Raw genomic sequence first — 11,492 nt, 5'->3', positions numbered from 1 at the left:
GTGGTGGGTCACCTGTCTTCTTGAGCAAGGAGGCTGAGGAGACTCCATGAGATGGACTAGAACCAGTGTCCGGTCTACAAAGAGGAGGGTCAGCACAGAGGAAATATTTCCTCCATGCTTCCAAGCGAAGCCCAGGTCGAGCAGGACCCCTTGACTTATCTTCATGTAGATGGAACTGGTAAAAGAAAGCCTAAGGAGCCAGGGGCTCCCTGAAAAGCCCACGTCACCCCTGAGGACCAGATCCTCAACCAACCTTAAAGTAAAAGTAAAATGGTTTATTTGGTCCAACTATATGGTCTTAAACACCAAAAAGGAAAGTATAACCAAAAATTAAAATAATAAGTATATTTCTTTAAGAGTCAAAAAATTGTATTTCTCAGACATTAGACTTAAGTCCAGGTAAAATGTTATTTAGACAATTATTTCTCAGTAATGATTTTGTTCTTAACAGAAAAATACTGCTCAGGTATAAGGCTTCAAATCTTGGTCTCCAATACTATAGTGCCTACCTACAGCTGCTATTGTTCTAAAATGATGACTAAGTTTATTTTACTTTCTATCTACTGATTCTAGCCACTCCAACAGCTATCAGAGTATCTGAAAACAAATCCTAAGTTCATCATTCTCAAGTCCAGTCTTGGCAGCTCAAAGAAAAAAGAACAAGCAATAGATGGATGCTTTGAAAGCCCTCATCAAAAAAAAATTCCAATGGACTTTAAGTGTTTCTTCTGGTTCCATGTCTAAAACTTGTAATGCTAATTATTCTTGCCTTTAATTGTCCTTCATGTCTCAATTTGAGAGTTTTTTTTTAGGCCCACTAAAGGGATACCCCAATTGCCACACTCTACGTCCCTGTTCAGCATGGAAGAAGCCAGAGCGGTCTGCGTCCCAATTCCCCATAGGCAAATTGGGTTACCTCTTCAAAAACAAAAACTAACACGTGAAGCAAAAAATACTATGGTTGCTGCAGGGCGACCTTTGACAAAAGAAAACATGTTTCTTGCAATTCTTACTGTGCTGACCGTACAAGCGTCAGTGGCTTCAGGAGAGATTTATTGGGCGTATGTACCTAACCTGCCTCTTTTGCATCCTATAGGATGAGGAGATGGATCACAAATTAAAATAATGACTACAATTCCCCCTGGTAATTACTATCTGGTGCCCCCTAATGGTACTTATTGGGCATGCAGCACGGGAACCTAAAAATGTACAGCCAATTTTGTAAGAGATGCATCCTTGCTCTGGAAACTGTTATTGAGTATGTTAAAGCTATAATGAAATGCTTTTTTTGGAAAAAAAAAAGCCAGATGTACTCCTTATGTAAAAGGAATTATTTCCTTTGGGATCTTGTTTGGGTAATCTCCACCCCTACTTCCCGCTTAGGGGAGGAAAACCTGGTAGAAATATCTAATTACAGCCTTTTACTGTCATTGCAGGCTCTGCAAAATGCTCTGAGCCAGGTACATGGACTAGTGCAGGAGGCTCATGAGCCCAGTCATCCCTCACTGACCACTGAACAGACAGATCTGGAACCTGGTGATTGGAGTTGAGTCCACAGACATCAAGTGCCTAACCTTGAACCCAAGTGGCTGGTCCATATCCGATGCATTGTATCAGACATTAAAAAAATCTTTCTAATCTTATAGTTTTTTTGCTAAAGAATGGAAGAAATCTTACCTTCTGTCGTTAAAGAAATCAGTGGCTGATAACAAAAGCTTATATTAAAATAAACCTTAGAAAAGCATTTAAATATCGAATTCAACCCTACAAAGGGAGAATATGAATAAGATTTAGAAATATATATTTAAAGTATTTTTCAGTATGTATTTTTATTTATTTTGTGCATTTCATATAATACATCTCAATCATATTTAGATCCCCCCTCCTCTATAAGCACCCGTCACAACCCCCCACTGGATTTCATGCAGTCTGTCATATATGTTAAGACCTATTTAGTCAAGTTTGTGTACCCAGATGTCCCTCAGTGTGAGCTCATCCATGGGAGCCTGGTCAGCCTATCTAGCATCACCCCCTTAACAAGTACACCTCTCACCACACATCAAAGAAGCTTTTTGCAACAGATGGAGATGATTACAGGGTTCCACAACAGTCACACACAGAGAGTAAGTGTCTAAGAGATGCCCAGTCCTAAGTGACACATCTACAATGGAACCTCTACTCCTGAGGCTCATGGAACACAGAGAGCAGGAGCTAGAGAGAATACTGATACTCTCACCAGCAAAACTTTCTCACGCACCAGGAAGTGATGAACACAGAAAACCACAACTGGCCAAAATGTAGAGATTAAGAGATGGCAGAGTGTGTGTCCCTGGACACACTCCTCTATTAAATGTCTGCCACCCAAGGGTTCAGGGACCATTGTGGAAGAGGTGGCTGAAAGACTTCAAGAGCCAGGGGTAGTGGGTGATTTATTTATTTTATTTTATGTGTATGAGTATTTTGGCTGCATGGATGTACATGTGTACAATGCTTGCAGAGGCCAGAAGAAGACATTGGATCCCCTGGAACTGGAGTTACAGTCAGTTGTTAGACATCATATGGTCACCATATGGGTACTGGGATCTGAATCCACGTCCTCTGGAAAAGCAGTAGTCAACTCTCCAGCCCCTCATAACGTATATATTTTTAAAAGACTTATTTATATTTATTTTATATATACACTTACAAGTGCCTCTGTGTTTGTGTGTGTGTGTGTGTTTGTGTGTGTGTGTGCGTGTGTGTGTGTGTGTGTGTGTGTGTGTGTGTGTGTACACCATGTTCTTTTCTGGTGCCTGGAGAAACCAGAAGAAAGCATCAGATTCCCTCAAACTATAGTTACAGGTGGTTGTGAGCTGCCTGATGTGGGTGCTGGGAACTGAACCAAGGTCTTCTGCAATTGAAGCAAGTGCTATTAACCACTGAGCCATCTCTCCAGTCCAAAAAGTCATATTTTTTGACAAGCAAGTTTCAAGTCACACAATTCGGAAATGAGCATGATGGTAGTAGTGATCCACAGGCCTATCAATAAGTACTTGACTCCTGTTAGTTGATGCCGTTTAAACCTCATTGGGTTTAGCTAGGTTATGCACCCTGATCTCAATTAATGAGTCAAAGCTATTCCCTTAAAAATCTCGTAGGTAGGGCTGGAGAGATGGCTCAGTGGTTAAGAACACTGTTCTTGCAGAAGACCTGGGTTCGAATCCCAGCACCCACATGGCAGCTAATAACTGTCCGTAACTCCAGTTCCAGGGGATCCAACAGCCTTTTCTGTCCTCTGCGGGCATTGCACGACACGGGTGCACTTACCTACATGCAGGCAATACATGCATATACATAAAATAAAAAGAATAAAATATTTTTTTTAATCTTGTAGGTAGGACTGGGGATCAGCTCAGTAGCTCAGACAACAGTGCTCAGACAACATGCATAAAGGCCTTAGTTTCATTCCCACAAATGGCAAAAAATACCTTACCCCAAACCCTCACACGAGAATGTTCTGTACTAGAAGACTTCTAGTTAAGCCGTGCAAAATACTAATGTTCTTGATTCACACCACAATTCACTGGCTCTGTGCATCCAAGGGCAAAGCTTTAATTCATTCCTTGTGCTACAGGAAATTGCTAGATCAGCTGTTAACCCCTCCACCTAAAGCTCCATTTTAGGGTTAGTAGCCGAATCTACCCACCCCCTCTCTGTTTGCAAAATTCTCTTCTCATAGACTGATTCTCTTTCCCCCACAACACACAGACCATGTATTTATACTTTTATTCCATAGAAATAGATGTGGCTGACCTGGTGGCTCACGCCTTTAATTGAACGGTCTCAGGCATCTAAAAACAAAATAAGAAATAAGAAATAAAAAAGCCCCACCACTACCAAAACAATTAACAACAACAAAACCAAACCTAACTACTTTCTAAGGAATTTAAAAAATCAGTAATAGTGTGGTGGCCCATGCCTTCAATTTTAGCACAAAGGAGTCAGAGGTAGGCGGATCTCTGAGATCCAGGCCAGCCTGGTCTACATAGGGAGTTCCAGAACAGCTGGGGCTACAGGGAGACCCTGTCTCAAAAAGACCAAAAAAAAGAAAAGAAAAAAAAAACCCATCAAATAGATATGGCTAAGTATTGGAATCTAAAACCAGGTTGATAGATTTTCTACTTTGGAGTTTGTCTTTATAAGGTATGTAACCCAGACATACTTCCTTGTGAGGTTTCCGTCCAGGTCAAGGAAGCTGTGATTTAAAAAGCAAAACAACAGAACAACAATAAAAAAACCCACCACCTTTGGGATATGTCATGTGAGCACAAAATGAGTTCAGTTATGCAAGGTTAACCATGGCTTGAAAATCTTAAATCAGAAATGCTATAAATAGCAGGGTGTGATGGCACACACCTTTAATCCCAACACTCAGGAGGCAGAGGCAAGCAGATCTCTGTGAGATTGAAGCCAGCCTGGTCTACATAGTGAGTTCCTGGCCAGCTGGGGTTACAGGGAGACCCTGTCTAAAAAGAAAATAAAATTCTACAAATAAATAAGTCTTAACTATTAAACTTCAAACTTCAGGCTGTTTAGCATAGCAAGATGCAGTATCATAATATAATCTGTTCTGTTTTGACATGAACCACCCTTTGCACAGTGGTCCCATGTATATAAGCTGCCTGTGTGCTGGTCTCCTAGTGACCCTCTTTTCATAGTTACCTGATTACACAGACAGAACCACAGGCTTATGTTCAGGCAATGCTCATTTTACTTACTGATGGCCCCAAATTCAAGAGCAGTGATGCTGACAGCTCAGACAACCAGAGGAAATTTGGAAAGTGTTTCCTTCAAATTCATAGGCAAAAATAAGGGGATGGAGGGACAGCTAAGCAGTTAAGAGCACTGGATACTCTTGCTGAGAACCCTGGTTCAGTTCTCAGCACCCACTGATTCATAACTGCCTGTAACTTGAGTTCCAAGGGAACCAACAGCCCTCTTCTGACCTCCGAGGGTTTACAGGTATGTGATGCACTTATATACGTGCAGGCAAAACTTGTAAACATGAAATAAAAATAAATCAATCCAAAAGAGGCAAAAATACTTAATGGGGGGAGGGATGGTATAACAAGGTTGTTACAATCAGTGGTGAGAATGGAGCAAAGTGTTTGAGCTCAGTGCTGCCCAGATTTCCATATCACAGAGATCTTAGAACATGTTCCCCTTTCACAAGAGGATATTACGACAACTGCAGTTGTTACCAAATTTTTAAATTATGCCCCATCCCCTAGCCCAAATGACAACAGATCAGATTTCCATAAGAGAAATAGTAAAAACAAATTGGTAGCGCTCCTAAATTCACAAGACAGCAAAGATACAGCCAAACATACTTAGGGCAAGTCTCCCGAGTCTAAGCCTTCACACAGTCTGAAACAAGCATTTTGGGTCAGGGAAGCAGTCATTACTGGGAGATCTCCAGTTTTAAAAAGAGGAATTCCTGGGCTGGAGAGATGGGTCAGTGGTTAAGAACACTGGTTGTTCTTGCAGAAGACCAGGTTCGAATCCCAGCACCCACATGGCAGCTAACAACTGTCTGTAACTCCAGCTCCAGGGGATTCAACAGCCTCTTCTGTCCTCATGGGCATTGCACGACACAGGTACACTTACCTACATGGAGGCAATACACTCATACACATAAAATAAAAATAATAAATAAAATGTTTTAGAAAACAAAAAATAAAAAGAGGAATTCCCTTACTGCCCCTTAACTACCTTTTGGTTTTTTTTGTTTTTTTTTTTGATAGGGTATCGTGTAACTCTGGCTGGCCTGGAACTTTCAGAGATCCTCCTGCCTCTGCCTCCCATGTGCTAGGATTAAAAATATGCATCACCACATCTGCCCTGTTAACTATTTCTACACACACACACACACACACACACACACATATGCACACACACTCAAGACACAAAGGTAGGAAAGTTCTTTCATTCTTGAAGCTTACTTCTTTTCCTTTTGGTGGGGGGGGGTTCTTTTTTGAGACAGGGTCTCCCTGTAGCCACAGCTGACCAGAAACTCGCTATATAGGCCAGGCCGGGCTTGAACTCACAGAGATCTGCCTGCCTCTGCCTCCTGAGTGCTAGGACTAAAGACGTATACCACCACCCCTTGGCTAGCTTACCTTCTTTTCAAGTGGGTTTCAAATGGAGTGATTCAGTGAAGCACAGAGAGCTGACCTGTGCCTGGTTTTCTGCTCTGGCTCAGCTGATACTTTTTCCAAGCTCTCTTTCTTTTATAGGGCCTGGATTCAGTGACTCAGTTGAAGATTTGGTATTTAATTGGATTAGACCTGCCTCTGGTTGGGTGTGGCAGCTCACACCTGTAATCCCAGTACTCTGGAGTCAGAAGCAGGAGGGTAGTAAATTCAAAATAGCCTAGAAGCCTAATGAGATCATGGCCAGCCTGGGATAAACAGATGATGCTTAACTGAAAAAAGAAAGACAGAAACACACAAATGCAAAGAGAGAGAGACAGACAGACATATACACACAGAGAGGGAGAGAGGGATAGAGACAGAGGTAGACAGACAGACACACACACAGAGCCAGAGAGTCAGAAAAATAGAGAGATAGAGGCAAAGAGACAGGAAAAATAGAGACAGAGACAAAGACAGAGACAGAGAAGCCCAGCCAGTAAGACAACCTGGCAGGTAAAGGGACTTGTGGCCAAGAATGATTATTTGACTTTGATCCCTTAGCCTACATGATGGAAGAACAGAACTGGGTCCTGAATGTTATCCTCTGACTTCCACAGGCACATGATGGCATGGTACCTGGGTGCCTGTACACCTACACACATGTACACAAATACACACATGCAACAGAGGGTATAAAAAGGGCCAGGCATGGTGGTACACACCTTTAATCTGAGCATTCGGGAGGCAGAGGCAGGTGGATCTCTGTGAGTTCAAGGCCAGCCTGTTCTCCTTAGTGAATCCAGGCCAGCTGTGGCTACAGGGAGACCCCCCATCTCAAAAAAGACAAAAAAAGTATAAAAATGGAAAACTTTTCTGTTGAATCTCTGCTGAAATCTCAACCACAGCTCTGAATCACCTCGGTGGATGCTGCCTCTGGACCTGTGGACCATACATACCATAAGCAATATGTCAATATTACTGCAGTAAAAGTCAACAGCATTTATACTGAGTGGGGATACCGGGATTGACCTTAATCTCATTTACATTCTGACCATGTTTTGTCATACATGGCTAATGTTAAAACGTTCTAATTATCTGAGATTTATGTGCTCCAAATGTGGCAGTGAGCAATAGCAAACCTTTGTAAGCATAATGAGACGGAGGCCATGAGGATGCCTCACAGAGGTGTTCCAAATAGCAAAGACGTGACAGGGGCTGAGGCTGGTCTCCTCTGGGTGGGAAGCGGGGAGAAAGGCTTGTGTGCACTTGTTTTATGTTTAGCAAACACGATGTGTATAGACATGATCTAAAGACTGCAGGATAAAGAGAATGTGGAGACATGGTTCAGATGGCATGATTTTGTAACGTTGTGAAGTCCTAGCTTTTATCACCAGCACATAAATATGAAATAAAATTTTTAAAAAATGAATGCAAAATATAAAATACTAAATAAAGAGTCATGCATGGTGGTGCTTGCCTTTAATCCCAGCACTTGGGAGGCAGAGGCAGGTGGATCTCTGTAAGTTCAAGGCCAACCTGGTCTACATAGTGAGTTCCAGGTCAGCTAGAGCTGCAGGAAGATCCTGTCTCAAAAAGACAAAACAAAACAAAACAAAACACCTAAATAAAGCGGCAAGGGTCTCAGTCTGGGTTGAACTCGGGTGTCTAGTGTGGTGAAAACTAGGATCTTTCTTCTCCCCTTCCTGTATCTCCCACCCTCATGTAGGTTAAAGTTTCTATGGAGATGAGAAGTCTGGGGAGCGGTCGAGCCTCTGCTGTATGAGGAGCAAAGATTCCTGGGTCTGTGATACAGAGTTCCTAACTGCTCCATAATTATCCAGTTGGTTCCTGTCTATTCCTTTTGGTTCTGAATTGATTATGTGTCTGTTTGATGTCCCGACAGTTACGCCAAAGTCTTTCCAACTCATTGCTATGGAATAGTTGGTCATACAAGGGAGTTTCATCCACCCGTTCTACAGGATCTAATGGGGTTTTCTTGAGTATTCGGTATATGTATTTGATAATTCATATCTCTGATAATTAACCTTTTCTCACAGAATGCAGGAGTAAGCCTGCCTTCTGAATCATGGTTTGTGGAATGAGTGTGATTTTTCTCGTGATGTTCAAGCTTCAAAGCAGTTCTACCATGATTTGCCTTCAAGAAGGCTTATGGCTATTTCCCTTCAAATGATCATTTTCTTATGAGTAGAGGCATTTCTGGAAAAAAAAATGTGGGGAAGCCATAAAAATCCCTTTCTGGTTAAGACAAACTGCATCCACCTGTGTTTGTTGACAGAACTAATTGCTTTGTTTAGATAGGACTAGGAAAAGTTGCTCTGGCTGGTCTTGAACTTGGGATCCTTCATCCTCAAGGTCAGGACTTCTGGGATTATAGGCAAGTGTAGCCAACACTGATAGGTTTTGTTTTATTTTTTTATTTACTTATTTGTTTTTGGAGACAGGTACCTCATCTTGCCAACCACTGTCTGTAGCTCTGGATGACTATGAGCTCCTGACCCTCTTGCCTCTGCCTCTCAAATGCTGTGACTCAGGGATGCTGCATCACATCAGCAATCTTATTACTGCAGTTTGAATCCTGAAATCCACATGCTAAAGTCTTAACATCCAGGACTTCATGATGTGACCTTGCTTGAAAGCAGCACTGAATCTAATCCCCAAAGTCACAGTCCTAAATTATATAATCTGGAAGAAGGCTGGAATCTCAGAATATCAAGAATTCTAAAATCCCACTCCCCACAAGCTGCATTTCTGAAAACAAAAATCTTGACTTTTGAGAAGTTGAAAGTCAAAATTACCAAACTGCAATTTTCATAGAAGCGTGGTGATTTTATGAAAGGGTTAGAAAGCCACGTTCGTTGAATAGTACTGAACACAAAATACACCAAAGATAAAAATTTCAGTGTAAGATGCATAATTTGTCTGTTTTGGTACTCATTCTGGCTGATGAAATTCCACTCTTTAATAATTAAATGAAAGCTACATTTATGGGAAAAAATTCAAATTTAGTGATTTGTTTGAGAAATTCTTTCCAATAGAATTTTAAAAAAACACTCATTAAACACTATGTTACTGCTTGATAACTCACTGTTTCTACCAATCTGGTTTTTTTTCTTCATGTGTATGAGGAATTCATTTCCACATAACACATGTAACACAGCACATAAGAATGGGAAATGAAAAAGGAAGGTTTACATAGTTATTAACACCTAAGAAACATTATTCTGAGTCAAGGTCTCATATACCCAGGGCTGGCCTTGAACTTGTCAAGTAGTCAAAGATGACCTTGAACTTCTGATCCTCTGGTCTCCATCTCTCAAGTGCTAGGATTACAAATGTGAGCTGCCACTCTAATTTCTGGGGTGCTGCATGTGAAGCCCAGTGCGAAATCAACGGAGCTACATCTCCAACCTTAGAAGACTTGTTTTTATTTATTGTTTTTATTTTATGTGTATGTGCCTATTGCCTGCATGTAGGGAAGTGCCATGTGGGTGCTGGGATTCGAACCCGGGTCTTCTGCAAGAACAGTCAGTGTTCTTAACCGCCGAGCCATCTCTCCAGCCCCCATTAGAAAAACTTTTAAGAGCCAAATACTGTTAGAAAACCAAAGGGACTGAATTAGCTGAGCCATGCTCCAATGGGAATCAAAAGGAGCAACTTATCATGGTGTGAGACGCCAAAATACAGTTAAACTGACCCTGAAGTTGACCGTATTTTATGCACTGCCTTAGTGAATTGCTCATGGTCTATCTGTTCCTGCATTACTATTTTCACATGTGGAATTTTCTATGTAGTCTAATTCCTTGAATCCTTTTGTGAACTCTTTTTCACAATTTAGTATCTGAAAAACTTTAGTTTTAAATCTGTCATGAGAAACTAAGAGACCTGAGTGACTCCATCTTGGATAAAACCTCCATAGGACTGACCCAGCCCTGGGCCCTGTTCTAAGAAAAATCACAATACTTGGAACAGATAGAGAACAACTCCCCTGCCAACGGTCAGTTAACCAGGGACAGGAAAGTACTAAAAGTCCAGCTATCTCTTCAGATTTCCTGAAGGCAGCAGTTTATGGTTTGGGACTGGGCTGCAACCAATCAGATGCTTGCCAGGCTGGAGACCCCCTACTCCCCTACTTACTGAACTTGCTGAAATAAACCTATAAAAACCTCTATCTCCCAAATCAAGGGCTCTCACATCTGAGATCCGCTGAATCAGTGACTGAGTGGGCCCAAGGTTAAGCTTGTAACAATAAAAAAAACCCTTGTGTGTTTGCATCAGTTGGCTCCTTGGTGGTCTTTGGGGTCTCTCGAACTGGGCACAACAAAACCAAGATTTCCCAGGTTACAGCAATTTTCCACAAATGAAAGTACTCACTTGGAATTCAGTGTTTCTCCCTGATGTTTACTTATAGAATATTTAGGGGATAAGAACGCAGCTCAGGAGGCTGGAGACAGGGCTCAGAACACTGGCAGGTCTTGCATAGGACCTGAGTTCCAGCACCCACACAGTGGGTGGCTAAAACAGTCTGTAATTCCAGTTCCTGGGAATGTGACACCTTCTTCTGGCCTCTCCGGGCACTGTATGACACAGGTGCGTGCAGGCAAAACACTCATGCACATAAAATAAAAAATAAACTAAAAAAAAAAAAAATTTAAAGAGGAGAACGAAACTCAGTGGGAGGTGTGTTTAGTATGCTTGAGGCCCTAGACTCCGGCTCTCCTACCCCACCCTAAATCCAACAAACAGAGCAGAGCCAGAAGGATTCTGGGTAGCTTCCTTCTCTACACTAAGCCAAAGAAAAACTTCACTAACAATAGAAACCATCAAATCTTGTCTCCAGCACATGGAATGGGTGAGGTGCAGGGTGCATTCGACCCTTTCCACACCCCGCCTCGCTGCTGTGAACTTTGTTGAAATGAAGGGGATAACAAACTGAAACAGAAAATAGGTCAGTAATAAGAGAACAGATGCACGCGGTTGATGTACAGGAACCATGACCCAACATCTAGGAAATTCACATTTTAAAACCTGCAGGGATGGAGGAGGCTCATCTGAGAGCAGAGTGTTGGGGTCACTTTTATTTATCCGTGGGTCCGCCATGTTGCGACCAAGCCGGATCGCACAGTGGAATGTAGAGAAGGTGATGCTATACTTGGTCTCCGGTCCCTGCAACGGTGCTTCCGTCAACAGTGCATACTTGGTCTCTTGTCCCTGCGGTGGTGCTTCCGCACCTTCCGTAGGAACCCCCTGGGCTGGATAGGTTTCCCCACGTGCTGGGTGGTCTGGGGGGTGGGTCGGAAT

Source organism: Nannospalax galili, unplaced genomic scaffold, assembly GCF_000622305.1.
Source record: "Nannospalax galili isolate Female #2095 unplaced genomic scaffold, S.galili_v1.0 scaffold649, whole genome shotgun sequence".
Lineage (NCBI taxonomy): Eukaryota > Metazoa > Chordata > Mammalia > Rodentia > Spalacidae > Nannospalax > Nannospalax galili.
Note: the sequence above shows the minus strand (reverse complement) of the source record.